Below are 19,322 nucleotides of genomic sequence, written 5' to 3' on the forward strand. Positions count from 1 at the left end.
TTCAAATCTTTTTGCCCATTGTTTGACTGTATAATTAGATTGTTTCCTATAAAGTTGTTTGAGCTCCTTATATATTCTGCTGATTAATCCCTTGGCAGATGGGTAGTTTGGAAATATTTTTTTTCCCCTTCTGTGAGTGGTCTCTTCACTCAGTTGATGGTATGTGCTGCTGTGCAGAGGCTTTCTAACTTGTGATCTCATTTGTCCATTTTTGCTTTGGTTGCCTAGGCTTGTGGGGTGTTATTCAAGAAATATTTGCCCAGACCAACGTTCTAGAGAATTTTCCCAAGGTTCTCTTGTAGAAGTTTCATCGTTTGACGTCCTAGATTTAAGTCTTTAATCAATTTTAATTTGATTTTTGTATATGGTGAGAGACAGGGGTCTAGTTTCATTCTTTGGCAAATGGATATCCACTTTTCCCAGCACCATTTAGTGAACAGACTACCTTTTCCCCAGTGTATGTTCTTGGCACTGTTGTTAAAAATGAGTTAACTGTAGATGTACAGATTTCCTTTGGGGTACTCTCTTCTGTTCTATTGGTTGTGTCTGTTTTTATGTCAGTACCACGCTGTTTGGGTTACTATAGCTATATAGTATAATTTGAATTCAGGTAATGTGATTCCTCCAGTTTTGTGCTTTTTGCTCAGGATAGCTTTGGCTATTCTGGTTCTTTTGTGGTTCATATAAATTGCAGAATTTTCTTCTATTTCTTTGAAGCAAGTCATTGGTAGTTTGACAGAGACTGCATTGAATCCTGTAAATTGCTTGGGTAGTACAGACATTTTAAAAATATTGCTTCTTCCAATCCATGAACATAAAATGTCTTTCCTCTTTTTTGGTGTCCTCTTCAATGTTATTTATCAGTGTTTCATAGTTTCCATTATAGGGATCTTTCGCTTCTTTGGTTAATTCCTAGGTGTTTAATTTTAGATGTGGCTATTGTAAATGGGATTACTTTTTGAATTTCCTTTTCAGAGTGTTCACTTTTGGCATACAGATATTCTACTGATTTTTTATGGTGGTTTTGTATTCTGCAATGTCACTAAATTTGTTTATTGGTTCTAATAATTTTCCTGTAGAGTCTTTAGGTTTTCCAAATATATAATCAGATTATCTGCAAACAAGGATAATTCGACTTCCTCCCCTCTAATTTGGATGCCTTTTATATCGTTCTCTTGCCTGTTTGCTCTTCATTGGATTTCTAATACTATGTTGAATAACAGTGGTGATAGTGGGCATCTTTGTCATGTACTGGAACTCAGAAGAAAGGCTTTGAGTTTTGCCCCATTCAGTATACTAGCCATGGTTCTGTCATAAATGACTTTTACTATGTTAAGGTAGTTTATTCTATCACCAGTTCCTTGAAGAATTTTATCATGAAAGGATGCTGAATTTTATCAAATCCTTTTTCAGCATCAATTGAAATGATCCTAGGATTTTTGTCCTGTATTCTGTTGATATGATGTATCACATTAATTGATTTGCATGTGTTGAATCATTCTTGCATCTCAGGGATAAATCTCAGTTTGTCACGACAAACAATTTTTCTAATGTATTGTTGAATTTGGTTTGCTAATATTATGCTGAGTATTTTTGCATCAATAGTCATCAGATACACTGGTCTGTAGATTTTGTGCGTGTGTGTGTCATTTTCTGGGTTTGGTATCAGGGTAATAATGGCATCATAGAATACATATGGAAGTATTCTTTCCTTCTGAATTTTTCAGAATAGTTTCAGTAGGATTGGTATTAGTTCTTCTTAGCAGAATTCAGCAGTGAAGCCATCAGGTCCTAGACTTTTCTTTACTGTGAGACTATTACAGCTGGGCATGGTGGCTCATGCCTCTAATCCCAGCACTTTGGGAGGCCGAGGCAGGTGGATTACCTGAGGTCAGGATTTGTGACCAGACTGACCAACATGGTGAAATCCCATCTTTATTAAAAACACAAAAATTAGCAAGGTGTGGTGATGGGAACCTGTAATTCCAGCTACCTACGAGGCTGAGGCAGGAGAATCACTTGAATCTGGGAGGCAGAGGTTGCCGTGAGTCGTGATCACACCATTGCATTCCAGCCTGGGCAACTAGAACGAAAGTCTGTCACAAAAAAAAAAAAAAAAAAAAAAAAAAAAAAAAAAAAAAAAAAGAGTGAAACAGCACCAAATAAACAGGTACCAGATTATAGTAAGTGCACAACTGGATCTTCAAAGTTTCTTTTTATGTTGTGTATATAAGGAGAACAAATACAGTACAGCTTCGATGAGAAACAAAAGTCAGAAGACAGAACTGTCTTTCTAAATTCAGAGAAAGATAACTTTGAGTGAAAATTATTAATTGCATACTCATAAAGAATGTTCTAGAAAGTTACTTAGTATTTTTGTTAGGTTGCAAAAAGTTAAAGAAATTTACAGAATGGTATTTTATGTTATATAAATAATTTTATGTTCTATATTTGATCATGCATGTGGGAGAATGGTGTTTATAAATCTCACTGGGGATAATTTCCATACTATCCATGTAATATAGTCTAGACGTGTTTCCTCTCTAAATCTCATGTTGAGATGTATTCCCTAATGTTGGAAGTGGGGCCTTGTGGGAGGTGATTGTATCATGGGGGCAGATTCTTCATGGTTTGGTACTGTCTTCACAATAGTGATTTCTTATGAAATACGGTTGTTTAAAAGTGTGTGGCACCTCCACACTTGCTTGCTCTTGCCTTTGTCATGTGACCTGTCTGCTCCAGCTTTGCCTTCTTGCCATGGATAAAAGTTCCCTGAGGCTTCCCCAGAAGCCAAGCAACTGCCAGTGCCATGCTTCCTGTACAGCTTGCAGAACTGTGCACAAATTAAACTTATTTTCTTTACAAATTACCCAGTTTCGGGTATTTATTGATAGCAATGCAAGAATAGCCTATCCCACCATGCAAAATAGAACTCCTTGCTTCTCTGTAGAATTACAATGTGTAGATCAATTTTCCTGAGTCTCTACCTATCTCTACATCACCTATAATATTTACCACACTTGGATCATTTGCCTTGTCCCTAATGCATGGCAACTAACTTATCATAAACAATCAATATAGCATCAATATTGATAAAATAGGCCAAATGTGGTGGCTCACACTTGTAATCCCAGCACTTTAAGAGGTTGAGGCAGGTTGATCGCTTGAGCCCGGGAGTTCTAGGTCAGACTGGGCAATATAGTGAAATCCCATCTCTATAAAAAATATATATATATACACAAAAATGAGCCAGGCATGGTGGCACATACCTGTAGGCCCAGCTGCTTGGGAGGCTAAAGTAGGAGGATCACTTGAGCACAAGAGGTTGAGGCTTCAGTGAGTCTTAATTATATCACTGTACTCCACCCTTGGCAACAGGGTGACACTCCATCTCAAAATATTTATATCTATATAAATACAGATATAGATATTTTATATCTATATATTTGATATAGATATATAAAGAGAGAAAATAATCTGTTGCTTCAATGAAAAACTTTCCTTTGAGTGTGCAACCATCAAGAGATTATGATTAATAATCTTAAAATTTATATCGACTTACAAAAGACTCATAGCTAAAGCCATCTTACGCAAAATAACTAAACCGGAGGAATAATATATCTTGACTTCAAATTATACTACAGAGCAATTGTAACCAAAACAGCATGGTATTGGCATAAAAACAGACACAAAGACCAATGGAACAGAATAGAGAATACAATAATAAATCCATACATTTTCAGTGAACTAATTTTCAACAAAGGTGCCAAAAACATATATTGGGGAAAGGGCAGTCTCTTTCATAAATGGTGCTGGGGAAACTAGATATCGATGTACAGAAAAATGATACTAGATCCCTCTCTCTCACCATATATAAAAATCAAATCAAAATAAATTATACATAAATCTAAGACCTAAAACTTAGGGAGTTTGGGACAACTCTCTAAGATATTGGTCTAGGCAGAGATTTTTTTATTAACATCCCAAAAGCAAAAACAACCAAAGCAAAAATGGACAAATGGGATCACACTAAGGTAAAGAGCTTCTGGACAGCAAATAAATCAATCAACAAAGTCAAGAAATCATCCATAGGATGGGAGAAAATATTTGCACACTACCCATTTTACAAGGGATTAATAACCAGAAAATATAAGGAGTTCCAACAACTTTATAGGAAACAGTCTAATAATCCAGTCAAACAACGGACAAAAGATTTGAATAAACATTCCTCAGAAGACATAAAAATGTCACTTAGACATGTTGAAAGGTGCTCAATATTACTGAGTATCAGAGAAATGCAGATTAAAACTACAATGAGGTATCTCACCCCTGTTCATAATCAAAAACAGGTAACAACAAATGCTCTCAAGGATATGGAGAAAAGGGAACCCTCATACACTGTTGGTGGGAATGCAAATTAGTACACCTACTACGGAGAACAGTTTGGAAGTTTCTCACAAAACTAACAGTAAACCTACCATATGATCTGGCAATCCCATTGCTGAATATATACCCCAAAGAGAGGAAATTATTATATTCAAGAGATATCTGCACTCCTATGTTAGCTGGAGCACTGTTCACAATAGCCAAGATTTGAAAGTGACCTAAGTGTCTTTGAACAGATGAGTGGACAAAAAAAAAGTGATACATATACACAATAGAGTAGTATTCAGCCATAAAAGGGACCGAGATCTTGTGATCTGCAAAAACATGGAAAGAACTGGAGGTCGCTCTGTTAACTAAAATAAGCCAGGCACAGAAAGACGAATATTGCAAGTTCTAGTTCATTTGTGAGAGCTAAATTTTAAACAAATGAACTCATGGACATAGAGAGTAGAATGATGGTTATCAGGGGCTGGGAAGGGTAGTGGGGTAGAGGGAGGTGGGAATTGTTAATGGGTGCATAAATATAGTTAAAACATATAAGATCTGGTAATTGATAATGCAACAGGGGGATTACAGTCAATGATGATTTGTTGTAAATTTAGAAGTAACTAAAAGTGTGTAATGGATTGTTGTATCACAAAGAAAGAATAAATACTTGAAATGATAGATACCCCATTTACCCTAGCATTATTATGCATCGTATGCCTGTATTGAAATATCTCATGTGCCCCATATATGTGTGTGTGTGTGTATACATATGTGTGTGTGTGTGTGTGTGTATATATATATATATAATCTGCTATGTACCCATAATTTTTTTAAAAAAGAATATGATTAGAACATTTCTCAGAGTTTCAGTCTTTATGTTTCTGATGATAAGAATATCTAAAATAAGAGCTGTGTTAGGAATTGCAGGTCAAATTATATTATGCCTCTAGGGTAGAGTGAGTTAGAAAATGGGAACCGTGAAGATACAATGTGCTCCTAGACAGTGAATGTAAAAGTGAACAATTTTGCATTATTGGTTAATGGCAAAGGAAATTCTAGAACTGAACATAAATTAAAGAATCTGTAAACCCACTACTGAAGCCATGTAATAGTAATTTTATTTGAAAATTGTATTTTTCTTTTTCTATTTATATAAATTTAAAGAGTACAACTGCAGTTTCATTACATGGATATACTACATAGTAGTGAAGACTTGTACAAGGTCAGGGCTACAAAGTTAGATTAATGCATTTTAAGCAGCAGAAATAAGTGTTAGAAGAGATTTGGATCTTCAGAAGTATCTATCAACCTTGTAGTTATTTTCTTCTTTCCGCCTAAGAGAAAATTGGAGATGGTGAACAATAGAGTTTTGATTGATGCAGTAGTTACCTTTCTTGTTTGACCTCATTTTTTAAATAAAAATCTTTTAAACAGAGACAATTTCTACCACCTGTTTAGATTAGATATCTTTTTGAAAAGGAAAATAAATTGCATAATAACCACAGCATACCCCCACAATAGCAGTTAGTTATTGAACAAGTTGAAGGCAGTTCTCCAATCTGTACATTTCTTAGAAAAATGTTGACAAACTTCAGCTGTTCTCTCAATTTCATTCTCTAACTTGCATGCTCAATCTTTGTCATCTTCTCTGAAGGGGCCTTTCTCAATATGTAACCAAAAGAAGAACTAAAATGGAAAATGGAAAATATTTTCTCAAAAGAGGCACCATGAATTGGGGGCACTGAGATTGATAACAATTAATCTCAAATGATCCTTCTGCATAAAATAAAAGAGGACAATGACACATACAAATGCTCTTCACTGAAGAATAACACTAACTCTCCTCAGATCTATCTTTGTCTTACATTTCAGTTCATCCTATGTCAGATCAAATCTAGAGAAAGAGCAAGTCACAGTGACAGAGAAACCAACTTCCTTCTGGAACCTGGAGTTGTCAGAGCTGTTCTAATTCTTGAGTTCTGATTCTTAGTTTTATTAAATTCAAGCCTTGAAGACAGTATCTTTTTTAATCTTAGATTTAGAAACTGATAACTGTAATGTCCAGAACAGTGAAACACAATTTTTTTGGCTAAGTTTATGAATCTTTGAAAAGTATGCACAACTGAGTAATTTATTTACTTAGCATTGGCTCCTAATGTATTATCCTGTTGTGCTTTGCAAATAATCAGCTTAGTTCATCCAAGAGAGTATGCATGGTTGCAGAAACAGAATAGGGTCAAAGGTCTTGCATCCAGAAATTGGTCTCATGAGAATGTGACAGATCTGAATATACTTTCCCCAAATTGAACAGGATACACCAGAAACTATAGTTTTGTGTTGAATTTTGCTCACATTTTAATGTAGGTAACATTTAAGAAATGCTTTCATTTGGCTCTTGTAGTGCATTAAAAAATCACATTGAAGGGCTGAGCAAGATGGTAGAATAGAAGCCTACACCATTTGTCTCCCAGCAGAAACATGAAATTTTAACAATGATCTGCACACAGAAAAGCACCATCACAAGAACCAAAAATCAGATGAGCAATCAGGGTACCTGGTTTTAACTTTATATCACTGAAAGAGGCATTGAGGCATTGAAGAGGGTAGGGGACAGTCTTGTATCACCAATGACACCACTCCCCTCTCCCCTAGAAGTGGTTGTATGGTACAGAAAGAGTCTACGCACTCGAGGGAGGGAGAGTACAGCGACTACTAGACTTTACATTGAAATCAGTGCTGCTCTGTCATAGCAGAGAACAAAGCCTTGCTGACCCCAGCCAGTGTCCATGCACTGAGGGAGCATTTGGACCAGATCCAGCCAGAAGGTAATCATCCACCCCTGCAGTTGGAACTTGAGTTTCTGCAAGCATCAGTACAGAGCCAAACTGCTCTGGGGTCCTAGGTAAACTTGACAGGCAGTCTAGAATGTAAGGATTGCAATTCCTAGGCAAATTCTTGTGCTAGGCTGGGCTTAGAGCCAGTGGACTATGTAGCATGTGACCTAGAAAGTAACCAGAGAGGTTAAAGAAGTGCTTGTGCTATTCCTCCCGCAGCCCCAGGCGGTGCAGCCTGAAACAAACAAAAAAGTGACAACTTCCTTCTGCTCTAGGAGAGGATAGCAAAGAATAAAAACCACTCTGTATTGCACCTTGAGTAACAGCCCAGCCACAATAAGAGAGGAAACTAGGCAATGTCAACTAGGCCCATTCCAGGCCCAAGGTCATGGACATTTCAAGACACACCCTGGAACAAAAGAGAAACCAGTGTCTTGATGGGAAGGACCAAGTCTCAGCAGGATTCATCACCTACTGACTAAGGAGCCCTTGGACCCCTAGTAACCATCAGTGATACCTAGGTATTATGCCATGGGTCTTGGGCTCTGAGATGTGCTGGATTTAGGGGTGACCTAGCATATTCCCAGCTGTGGTGGCTATGGCGAAAGACTCCTTCTGTTTGAAAGAAACAAAAGAAAAAGTAAAGGGAACTTTTTCTTGCACCTTAGGTACCAGCCTGAACACAGTAGATAGGGCAACAAGAAGGCTCTTGGGGTCTTTAAGTCCAGGCCTAGGCTCTTGGATAGTATTTCTGGACTTGCCATGGGTCAGAAGAGGGCCAACTGCCCTGAATGGGGAGCCCTTGGCTCTAAATGAACAACAGTGGTGACATGTCAAAACCCTCTGTGGGACAGTAGTGGATGTGGCCACGAAGAGAGGCTCCCCTGCCTACAGAAGGAGGAGACAAGAGCAGACAGGACTTTGTATTCTGGTTTGAGTGCCCGCTTAGCTGCAGTAGAATAGAATATGAAGTACATTTCTAAGATTTTTGACTCTAATCTCTGGCTCCCAGACAGCATCTCTGGACCTGCCTTGATCCTGGGGGAACTCACTGCTCTAAAGGGTATTACGTAAACCTGGCTGGCCTTGCTACCTGCTAATTGTAGGGGCCTAGGTGGTAGCCAGGTAGTAAACACAGGTGGTAGCAGGTAGTGGTTACAGTCTTTTATCCAAAGATACTAGGCCTTAGGTGAGACTTAGTGCTATGCTACAGGTCTTGGGTGAGATTCAGTTTTGTGCTGGCTTCATGTCTGACCCAACACAATCCCAGTTGTGTTGGCCACAGGTGTGCTTATGTCACCCCATCCCCAGGTCTAGGCAGCTTAGGAGAGAGAGGGAGGGATGGAGAGAGGGAGGGATGGAGGGAGGGACAGAGGGAGGGAGAGAGGAGGGGGGAGAAAGGGGGAGGGAGAGAGAGAGAGAAAGAGAAAGAGAGAGAGAGAGTCTGTTTGGGAGAATGTAAGGGGAAATGAACAAGAGTCTGTCCTGGTAATCAATGCAATTCCTCCAGATCTCACCTAAGGCCACCAAGGTAGTATATCTATGAGTACGCAAAAAACCACAGCATTATTGGACTTAGGGGCCAAGTCCCTTTGAATACCTGGAAAGCTTTCTCAAAAAGGATGAACACACCAGCCCAGAATCTGAACACTACAATAAATTCCTAACTCTACAATGCTCAGACACCAATGAATATCTACGAACATCAAGATCATTCAGGAAAACACGACTTCATCCAATGAACTAATAAGTCACAAGAGCCTAACTGGTATAACAGGGACATGTAAGTTTTTAGATAATTCAAAATAGCTGTTTTGAAGAAACTCAAATAAATTCAAGGTAACACAGAGAAGGAATTCGGGATTCTATCTGGTAAATTTAACAAAGAGATTGAAATAACTCTTAAAAAAGCAGAAATTCCAGAGGCAAAAAATGCAATTAACATACTGACGAATTCATTAGATTCTTTTAATAGTAGGATTGATCAAGCAGAAGAAAGAATCAGTGAGCTTGAAGATAGGTTATTTGAAAACACAGAGTCAAAGAAGATAAAAAGAGAGAAAAAAAAAATGAAACACACCTAAAAATCTAGAAAATAGACTAAAAAGGGCAAATCTGAGTGTTATTGGCCTTAAAGGGGGGTAGAGTAAGAGATAAGTGTAGAAAGATTATTCAAATGAATAATATCAGAGCACTTCCAAAACCTAGAGAAAGATATTAACATTCAAGTACAAGAAGGTAATATACCACCAAGAAGATTTAACCCAAAAGAAATTACCTCAAGGTCTTCAATAATACAATTCCAAAGGTTAAGGACAAAGAAAGTATTCTAAAAGCAGCAAGAAAAAAGAAATGAATAGCATAAAATGGAGCTTCAGTGCGTCTGGTATCAGATTTTTCCATGGTTATCTTACATAACAGGAGAGAGTGGCATGATATATTTGAATTGCTAGAGGAAAAAAAAATACATACATCATGAATAGTACATCAGGCAAAAATATCCTTCAAGCCTGAAGAAGAAATAAAGACCTTCAGAAACAAACAAAAGCTGAAGGACTTCCTCACCAGACCTCTCCTACAAAAAAATGCTAAAGGGGGTTCTTCAATGTGAAAGAATAAGATGCTAATGAGCAAGAAGAAATCACCTGAAGGAACAAAACCCAATAGTAATTGTAAGCATACAGTAAAACACAGAATATTATAAACTGTAATTGTGGTGTGTAAACTACTTTTACATTAAGTAGAAAATTTAAATGATGAACCAATCAAAAATAATAGCTACAACAACTTTTTAAGACAGAGACAGTACAATCTGACTTAATGAGGAAAAAAGTTAAAAGTGAGGGGCTGAACTTTAAATGTAGAGCTTTTATTAGTTTTCTATTACATGTTTGTTTATGCAATCAGTGTTAAGTTGTCACCAGTGTTAAGTTTAGAATAATGTGTTATAAGATAGTATTTGCAAGCCTTATTATAACCTCAAATCAAAAATATACAAGCGATACATAAAAATACAAAGCCAGAAATCAAATAGTACCACCAGAGAAAAAATCACCTCCACTAGAAGAAAGACATAAAGGAAGGAAAAAAGGAAAAGAAGAACACAAAAGAACCAGAAAAAAATAAAATAAAATGGCAGGAGTAAATCTTTATTTATAAATAATAACACTGAATGTAAATGGACTAAATTCTCCAATAAAAAGTCATGCAGTGACTAAACAGATGAAAAAGAAGATACAATGATGTGTTGTCTACAAGAAACACACTTCACTTATAAAGAGACACATAGACTGAAAATAAAGGGATAGAAAAAGATAACCATGCCAAGGGAAATGAAAAAGAGAGCATGAATGGATATAATTATATCAGAATAAAATAGATTTCAGGACAAAAACTACAAGAAGAGACAAAATAGGTCATCATATAGTGATAAAGGTGTCAATCAAGCATTAGGATATAATGATGATAAATATATATGTATCCCACACTGGAGCACCCAGACATATAAAGCAAGTATTATTAGAGCTAAAAAGAGGAATAGACCTCAATACAACAATAACTAGAGACAACACCCCACTTTCAGCATTGAATAGAACTCCCAGACAGAAAATAAAGAAACACTGGACTTAGAATGAAGGGACTTAATAGATATATACAGAACATTTCATTCAACAGCTGCAGAATCCACATTCTTCTTAGTATATGGATCCTTCTTAAGGATAGAGTGTATGTTAGGTCACAAAACAAGTCTTAATGCATTCAAAAAAACTGAAGTAATACCAGGCATCTTCTCTCACAACAATGGAATAAAACTAGAAGTCAGTAACAAGAGGAATTTGGGAAACTATACAAACCTATGGAAATAAAACAATGTGTTCCTGAATGACCAGTTGGTCAATGAAGAAATTAAGAAGACATTGAAAAATTTCATGAAACAAATGATAAAGAAAACACAGCATACTAAAGCCTATGTGATGCAGCAAGTGCCTACATCAAAAAAGAAAAAAATAATAAAATAAAATAAATTACCTAATGATGCATCTTAAAGAATTAGGAAAGCATAAGCAAACCAAGCCCAAAATTTTTAGAAACCATCATTCTCAGCAAACTAACACAGGAACAGAAAACCAAACACCACACATTCTCACTCATAGGTGGGAGCTGAACAATGAGAACACATGGACACAGAGAGGGGAACATCCCACACTGGGGCCTGTCAGGGGCTAGGGGGGCTAAGGGAAGGATAGCATTAGGAAAAATAGTTAATGTGGATGACAGGTTGATGGGTGCAGCAAACCACCATGACACATGCATACCTATGTAACAAACCTGCATGTTCTGCACATGTATCCCACGATGTAAAGTATAATAAAAAAGAAAGAAAATAATGAAGAGAGAAGGAATGAATGAATTTCAATTTAAGAAAACAAAACAAAATATCAATAAAACAAGAAGCTGTTTTTTTTTTTGTTTTTGTTTTTGTTTTGTAAAGTAAAATAAAATTGACAAACCTTTAGCCAGACTAACAAAGAAAAAAGAGAAAAGACCCAAATAAATAAAAATCAGAGATGGAAAAGGAGACATGACAACTGATACTGCATATATCCAAAGAATCATTAGTGGCTACTATGAGCAAATACAGGCCAATAAATTGAAAAATCTAAAGGAAATAGATCAATTCCTAGACACATACAACCTAACAAGAACCATGAAGAAATCCCAAACTCAAATAGGCCAACAACAAGAAATGAGATAAAAGCTGTAATAAATCTCTTCCAGTAAAGAAAACACTACGTTGTGATGACTTCACTGCTGAAATCTACCAAACATTTAAGGAAGAACTGATAGCAATCTTACTTAAACTATTCCAAAAAACAGAGGTGGAGGGATTACTTCCAAATTCCTTCTATGAGGCCAGTTACCCTGATACCAAAACCTGACAGAGACACATTTACAAAAGGAAACTACAGGCCAGTATCTCCAAGGAATATTGATGCAAAACTTCTCAACAAAATATTAGCAAACACAATTCAACAATGCATTAAAAAGATTATTCGTTATGACCAAGTGGGATTTATCCAAGGGATGCAAGGATGGTTCAACATATGCAAATCAATTGGTATGGTACATCATATCAACAGAATGAAGGACAAAAACCATATGATCATTTCAACTGATGCTGAAAACTATTTGATAAAATTCAACATCCCTTTGTGATAAAAACCTGCAAAATATTGGGTATATAAGAACTATATATCAATATAATAAAAGCCATATATGATAGACTCACAGCTAGTATCATACTGAATGGGGAAAAACTGAAAGCCGTTCCTCTAAGATCTGTAACATAACAAAGATGACCACTTTCACCAATGATATTTGACATAGTACTAGAAATCCTACCTAGAGCAGTCAGACAAGAAAATGATATAAAAGGCATCTAAACTGGAAAGAAAGAAGTAAAATTATCCTTGTTTGCAGATGATATGATCTTACATTCAGAAAAATCTAAAGTCTCCACACACACCCACACAAAAGAAACTATTAGAACTGATGAAAGAATTCAGTAAAATTGCAGGATACAAAATCAACATACAAAAATCAGTTGCATTTTTACGTGCCAAAAGTGAACAACCTGGAAAAAATAGTAATCCCATTTATAATAGCCACAAACTAAATTAAATGCCTAGGAATTAACCAAAGAAGTGAAAAATCTCTATAATGAAAAGTATAAAACATTGATGAAAGAAATCAAACAGGGCACCAAAAAATGGAAAGATATTTTATGTTCATGGATTAGAATGAATATTGTTAAAATGTCCATATTACCCAAAGCAATGTAAAGATTCAATGCAATATCTATCAAAATACCAGTGACTAGCTTCACAGAAATAGAAAAACTAATGCTAAAATTTATATGAACCACAAAAGACCAAGAATAGCCAAAGCCATCCTGAGCAAAAAGAACAAAACCGGAGGAATTACATTACTAGACTTTAAAGTATACTACACAGCTGTACTATAGAAAACAGCATGGTACTGGCATTAAAGCAGACACACAGAAACAATGGAACATAATAGAGACACAGAAATAAATCCATACATCTCCAGTGAACTCATTTTGACAAAGTTGCCAAAACATACATTGGATAAAAGACAGTCTCTTCAATAAATTGTGCTGGGAAAAATTGTATATCCTATGCAGAAGAATAAAACTAGACCTCTATCTCTCACCATATATAAAAATAAAATCAAAATGGATTAGTGACTTAAATCTAATACCTCAGACTATAAAACCACTACAAGAAAACATCAGGGAAATGCTCCAGACCTTTGACTTGGAAAAAAATTTCTTGATTGATGCCCCAAAAGAACAGGCAACCAAAGCAAAATTGGAAAAATGGGATCGTATCAAATTAAAAAGCATCTAAGCCTTCTACACAGCAAAGAAAACAATAGATAAAGTCAAGAGACTACCCACAGAATGGGAAAAAAATATTTGTAAACTATTCACCTGACAGGGATTAATACTCAGAATATATGAGGAGCTCAAACAACTTTATAGGATAAATTTTAATAATTTAAATGATAAATGGGTACAAGATTTGAATAGATATCTCTCCAAAGTAGAAATACAAATGGCAAACAGGCCTATGAAAAGGTTTTCAACATTACTGAGCATCAGAGAATTACTAATCAAAACTACAATGAGATATCATCTCACCCTAGTTAAAATGACTTATATCCAAAAGACAGGCAATAACTAATGCTGGTGAGAATGTGGAGAAAAGAAAGTCCTTGTACACTGTTTGTGATAATGTAAATTAGTACAACCACTACGAAGAAAGTTTGGAGTTTCCTCAACAAACTAAAAACGCAGCCACCACTGCTGGGTATATGCTCAAAGTTAAGAACATTGGTATTTCAAAGAGATATCTGCACTCCCATGCTTGTTGCAGCACTGTTCACAATAGCCAAGATAATGGAAACAACTTAAGTGTTCACCAATAAATGTATGGATAAAGCAAACGTGGTACTTATATGCAGTGGAGTACTATTCAGTCACAAGAAAGAATGAGATCTTGTCAGTTGCAACAACATGGATGGAACTGGAGGACACTATAAGTGAAATAAGCCAGGCACAGAAAGACAAAAGTGCATATTCTCATTTATTTGTGAAATCTAAAAATCAAAACAATTAAGCTCATGGTGATAGAGAGCAGACTGATGGTTACCAGAGATTAGGTAGGGTAGTGGGGGTTGTGGGTGGAGGTGGGGGGTAATATTTGAGCACAAATATAATAATTAGAAAGCATAAAATTAGACAGTATTTGATAGCACAACAGGGTGACGATAGTCAATAATAATTGTACATTTTAAAATAAATAAAAGCGTGTAACTGGATTTCTGTAACAAATAATAAATGCTTGAGGGATGGATACCCCATTTACCCTGATGTGATTATTACGCATTGCATGCCTGTATCAAAATATCTCATGTACCTCATAAATATATACAGCTGCTATGTACCCACAAAAATAAAAAAATTTAAAATTTAAAATAAAAAAATCACAAGTAAGAAATGGCAAAGCATAAGGCCTTTAAGTGAGAAGATCACTAAGACTCAATTGATATTGCACGTAAGTTCAAGATTGTCCAGTGTTCAGATCAATTATCAGGAGTGTTTCCTGTAAGTGGGAGAAAATCACAATTATGATCCTTCTCATAGGAAAAGTACTGCTTAGATGTTGAGGAGTGCTCAGGGCAATTCCCAATTTTATTTTATTCACAAAACATATCTTCATCAGTAAAAGTAAGCAATGAGCTGGTAGATAACTATTATTTCTGTAAAATTCACTAAGGCTAAAATAAAAGAGTACTGTTTTATGATAAGAGTTCAAATAGGTGAGGGAGGGACATTATATTAAGGTATCCAACTGACTATATATGAAAAAATATCTTTATACAGATAGTTGTCTAGTATAAAAGATTCTACCTCTAATATCATTTCTTTACTTCTAGTATTACAAACAGCAATGAAAACATATTTGGATAAGTTAACAAGACTTACGAAATTAAAAGTAGACTAGAAGAAAGACTGATAATGAGAGCTACATCTGGAAATTATTCTGTCATGAGAAGTTAATAGCATACATTTTACACTGAGGCTGAATAATATGTCACGCAGACTAGAGTAATACAAAGGACAACAAGAAGGCCCCTTTCATCCAACTAAAATCAATTCTCTACTAGATTCCTCCAATGCATAACATTTCAATGTGGTATAGCCTTTTCCTCACTGATGTCTTCCTCATAGTTTATATTGCAAATATCAAACAAACTCTCATATGATTTTTGTTATGACAACCATCAAATTGTTTTATGCCCACCTAAGAACATGGATATATTGGCAAAGGAAAATAATGGAGGCTAGGGAGGGACTAGTAACTTAATTACACAGTATGTTCACAACAGCAGTCAGCAGAATGTGGTTGGGAAATGTCAAGCTTGTGTTTCCAGGGAAGCTGACTTGCTGCTGAGATTTCCATTTAAGTTCATCAGAGTGTGCTTTCAGAAGCCACATCCGTGGAAGAGAGAAGAAAGATTCTGGACTGTGCAGATGATGAAGCAATGAAGTCCCAGCAAGGTCTCTTTGAAGAGACCTAACTCTGAAGTGACCTCTGATGCTACAATGACCCTTCAGAGTTGTCAGGATTCGAGTTTGAGCCCTGGGCCTTTAGGCTCCTGTATCAAAAAGTCATTGTATGCAGGCTGTCTCTGAAAAGGGTCTTGATTTTGGTCTAGATATCTCACTTCAACTAAGTCTAGCTCTCTGAGAAAACGGAGAACTGTCAGTCAAGAGCAGCAGCTGGGATATACAATCTCAGTCCCAATGTGAGTCTTGGGTGGCACAGACAGCATCCACAACAAAGATGAACTATGTTTTTCAAATTTAGCCAACTTATTCATTATTATTCTCTGATAAAAATTTTCACATTCACTCTTTTACAGTCTCTTTTCAACACAAACTACAGGTTTCTAGGACTTTTCTACCATTTTCCTATTTCTTTTCTCCTTAATGAGTCCATCTTACAGCATTTTGAATGTGTCTATTCAATGTCACATTGTATGCCAAATATTAAAGTAAACCAGGTAAAATTATATAGAGACAATGAAATTTTTTCCATTCTGTTTTTTAAAGAGAAATTATGACTGGTCTGCATTTTCTGTTGTTATGGTTTCTAGGTTGTACTTTCTTTGTTCTAAATATTATACGCATGAGTCACTGCACCCTTTGTGTGTATATCTTAACTGCTATTCTCACTTACATGACCTACATGCAGAAATGCATGCCATCATTCTTCTGCAATATATTAGTTGAATTGTAAATATTAAAAGTAGCTATGTTTTTATGACAGAACTAGGAGAGCCTACTTCATTATGATAAAATAAATGCTGCCAAATCAGTAGCCAACAATAAAGAGGACTGCTGAGCTTTCTTTCCACATACTCACGTCTTAGATTGTCTGAGAAAATACAATATTCAGAATGTAACACAACTATTCACCTTCTATGGTATATTCATTGATATCCTAAAAAAAGAGAAGGTTTTAGAATTGGGAGTCTTAAACCAGTAAATCCAAAAAATAGAAACATCAATTGAATTCTCATTTTATGTATGGTATTTGAGAATTTTAGAGATGTATGAGTAATTAAACAGTGAATTCAAAAATTTCTCACAGATTAGTCGATTATTTCTCTCTCTGATAAAATTATTATGAAAACTGAAACAATGTATTTCAAAAATGAATTTTGCATGGCAGAATACTTGATAAGTATTCCCTAAACACTCTTTCCACCTTCCCCCAACACTACCAGTTTTATCAGAGTAACTGAACCTCATGATTCTGGGGTCAGTCTTACATGAAATAACCAGTCTCAGTACTAAACTGTTTCATCATTAACATTCCATTATATTGCAACTTAGGTCCTTGAATATTCCATAAAACATGCACATAAGTTGAATATTATTAATATAAAGTATTTGTTGGTATACTTGTTTATTGATTGTCAATCTTGTACAGAGAGCTGCAAGCTACACAGAGAACTATGCAGGGTGCTTATCACTATATCCTCAGGGTCAAGAACAGAGCCTCACACATAAAAGGCAATTAACGAGTAGCCACCGAATTTAAATATGAGTCAACTCTTTAATTCATGGTCTATCAAATCCACATTTATAGAAATTTTGAAAATAAACTGTAACTCTTGTTCCAAAAGAAATTGCTAATAACATTAATGCAATCTCTATGCTTTATTTAATTTATATTTGATGTATGCCTTCATGTAACGACTACTTATTTCAACTACTTATTTCACAATTAATATTTGCTAGACTGTAAGTATACAATAGGGAGCAAAACAGGTCCTGTCCCAGCTCTCAATATGTTACATCCTACAAGGAAAGTCAATATGGATCAAGTACTTACACAAATATCCACATTCAGAGTACTATGAGCACCATAGAAACACAGCAACAAAGACTGTAGGGATCGAGGAAAGTGTATAAACACCAAATGAGATTCACTAAGGAAACTAAGAAAGCCTTGTCTCAAAAATCAGCATTGGAGTTGAGATCCAGACAGTGAGTGTGAATTAGTAAGGCGTGAGCATGGGCATTCTCATGCACTCATGCAGTGTACTCTACAAACGTCCTGGGGCAAAACCAGTGTTAACACCTGTGCTGATGGAGCAAGTCAGAAGGATCCAGTGATGCACAGTCACCTATTCTCTCTGAAGCTTGAAGGGCAAAATGGTATGCAGAGTGTTGTGGAGCTGGGTTTTATCAAGGATCTTGCTCCTTCACTGTGCTTCCATGATACAGGGTTAACAAGAGTCAAGTGCAGGTGCTCAGGTTAACTACAGGTATTAACAAGAGTTAAACCCGTATCTGTGCTTCCATGATATGGGGTTAACTGCAGGTGCTCACCACCACGCCTGAATAATTATAACTGCAGGAGAAGTAGACTGCTGGAACACCAAGCAGTCTAAGCTTAAGTAGAGCTATACAGGGGAATGCTGAAAATGCTATTTGCCCAACATCTTGGAGCACAGCCCTGTGGAAAACTGAATTCAGGTGCAATCACTCAAAAGAGAGAGTATCTTCTTTCCAAGGTAGCTGTTTGCCAGGAAACTCCAATTATCTCTCGGGTCAATCCTGCTTTTCTCCAGGTAGAAGTAGGGAAATAGCAAAGACTATACAGTAAGAAAAAGAAGAGGACACCTACAGACATGAAAGAAGGCTGCTGAAGCTGGAGTAAAGATCATGAGAGATTTGTACTTCATTATATTTTATGCTTAGGGTTATGTTCATTTTTAATCGCAGTGTATTCATACGTTAGTGATTTTGTTGTAAATACTCTCCATGTGGCCGGGCACAGTGACTCACACCTGCAATCCCAGCACTTTGGGAGGCCGAGGTCGGCAGATCACCTGAGGTCAAGAGTTCCAGACCAGCTTTGCTAACATGGTGAAACCCAGTCTCTGCTAAATATGCAAAAATTAGCCAGGTGTGGTGGTGGGCACCTGTAATTCTAGCTACTGAGGAGTCTGAGGCAGGAGACTCACTCAAACCTGGGAGGCAGAGGCTGCAGTGAACTGAAATCATGCCACTGCACTCCACCCTCCACCACGTGACAGGAGAACTATGTGGGCTTTGGCAGTAGAAAGACCTAAAATTCTGTTTGGGGAAAGGATGGGTAGGAAAATTCTTACAAACTCTTTGAAGAAACCTAAAATCACCAGATTATATATAAAATAAAACTTCCTAAAAACATCATCTAACTAACAAGATAGTGAAAAGACATTTGAGAAGAAAAAGAATCCAGAGAGGTGAATGAAAAAGGTGTTTTGCATTACCTTTTGCACAGTGGGAATTAGCTGATGCAGCAGAGGTGGTCTAGAAATCCTGCGCCACTTTGGACAGCATCTCAGACACTCCAAATGGAGTTCATGTCCTACCAAGAGTGAGGACTAGATTGTCAAATCCCAGACAAGTACACATTTGAGATTTTACACAGTATCAAGGTAAACTAATAATTTTAAGAATATGGG

Source organism: Rhinopithecus bieti, unplaced genomic scaffold (genome assembly GCF_001698545.2).
Source record: "Rhinopithecus bieti isolate Rb0 unplaced genomic scaffold, ASM169854v2 scaffold_10379, whole genome shotgun sequence".
Lineage (NCBI taxonomy): Eukaryota > Metazoa > Chordata > Mammalia > Primates > Cercopithecidae > Rhinopithecus > Rhinopithecus bieti.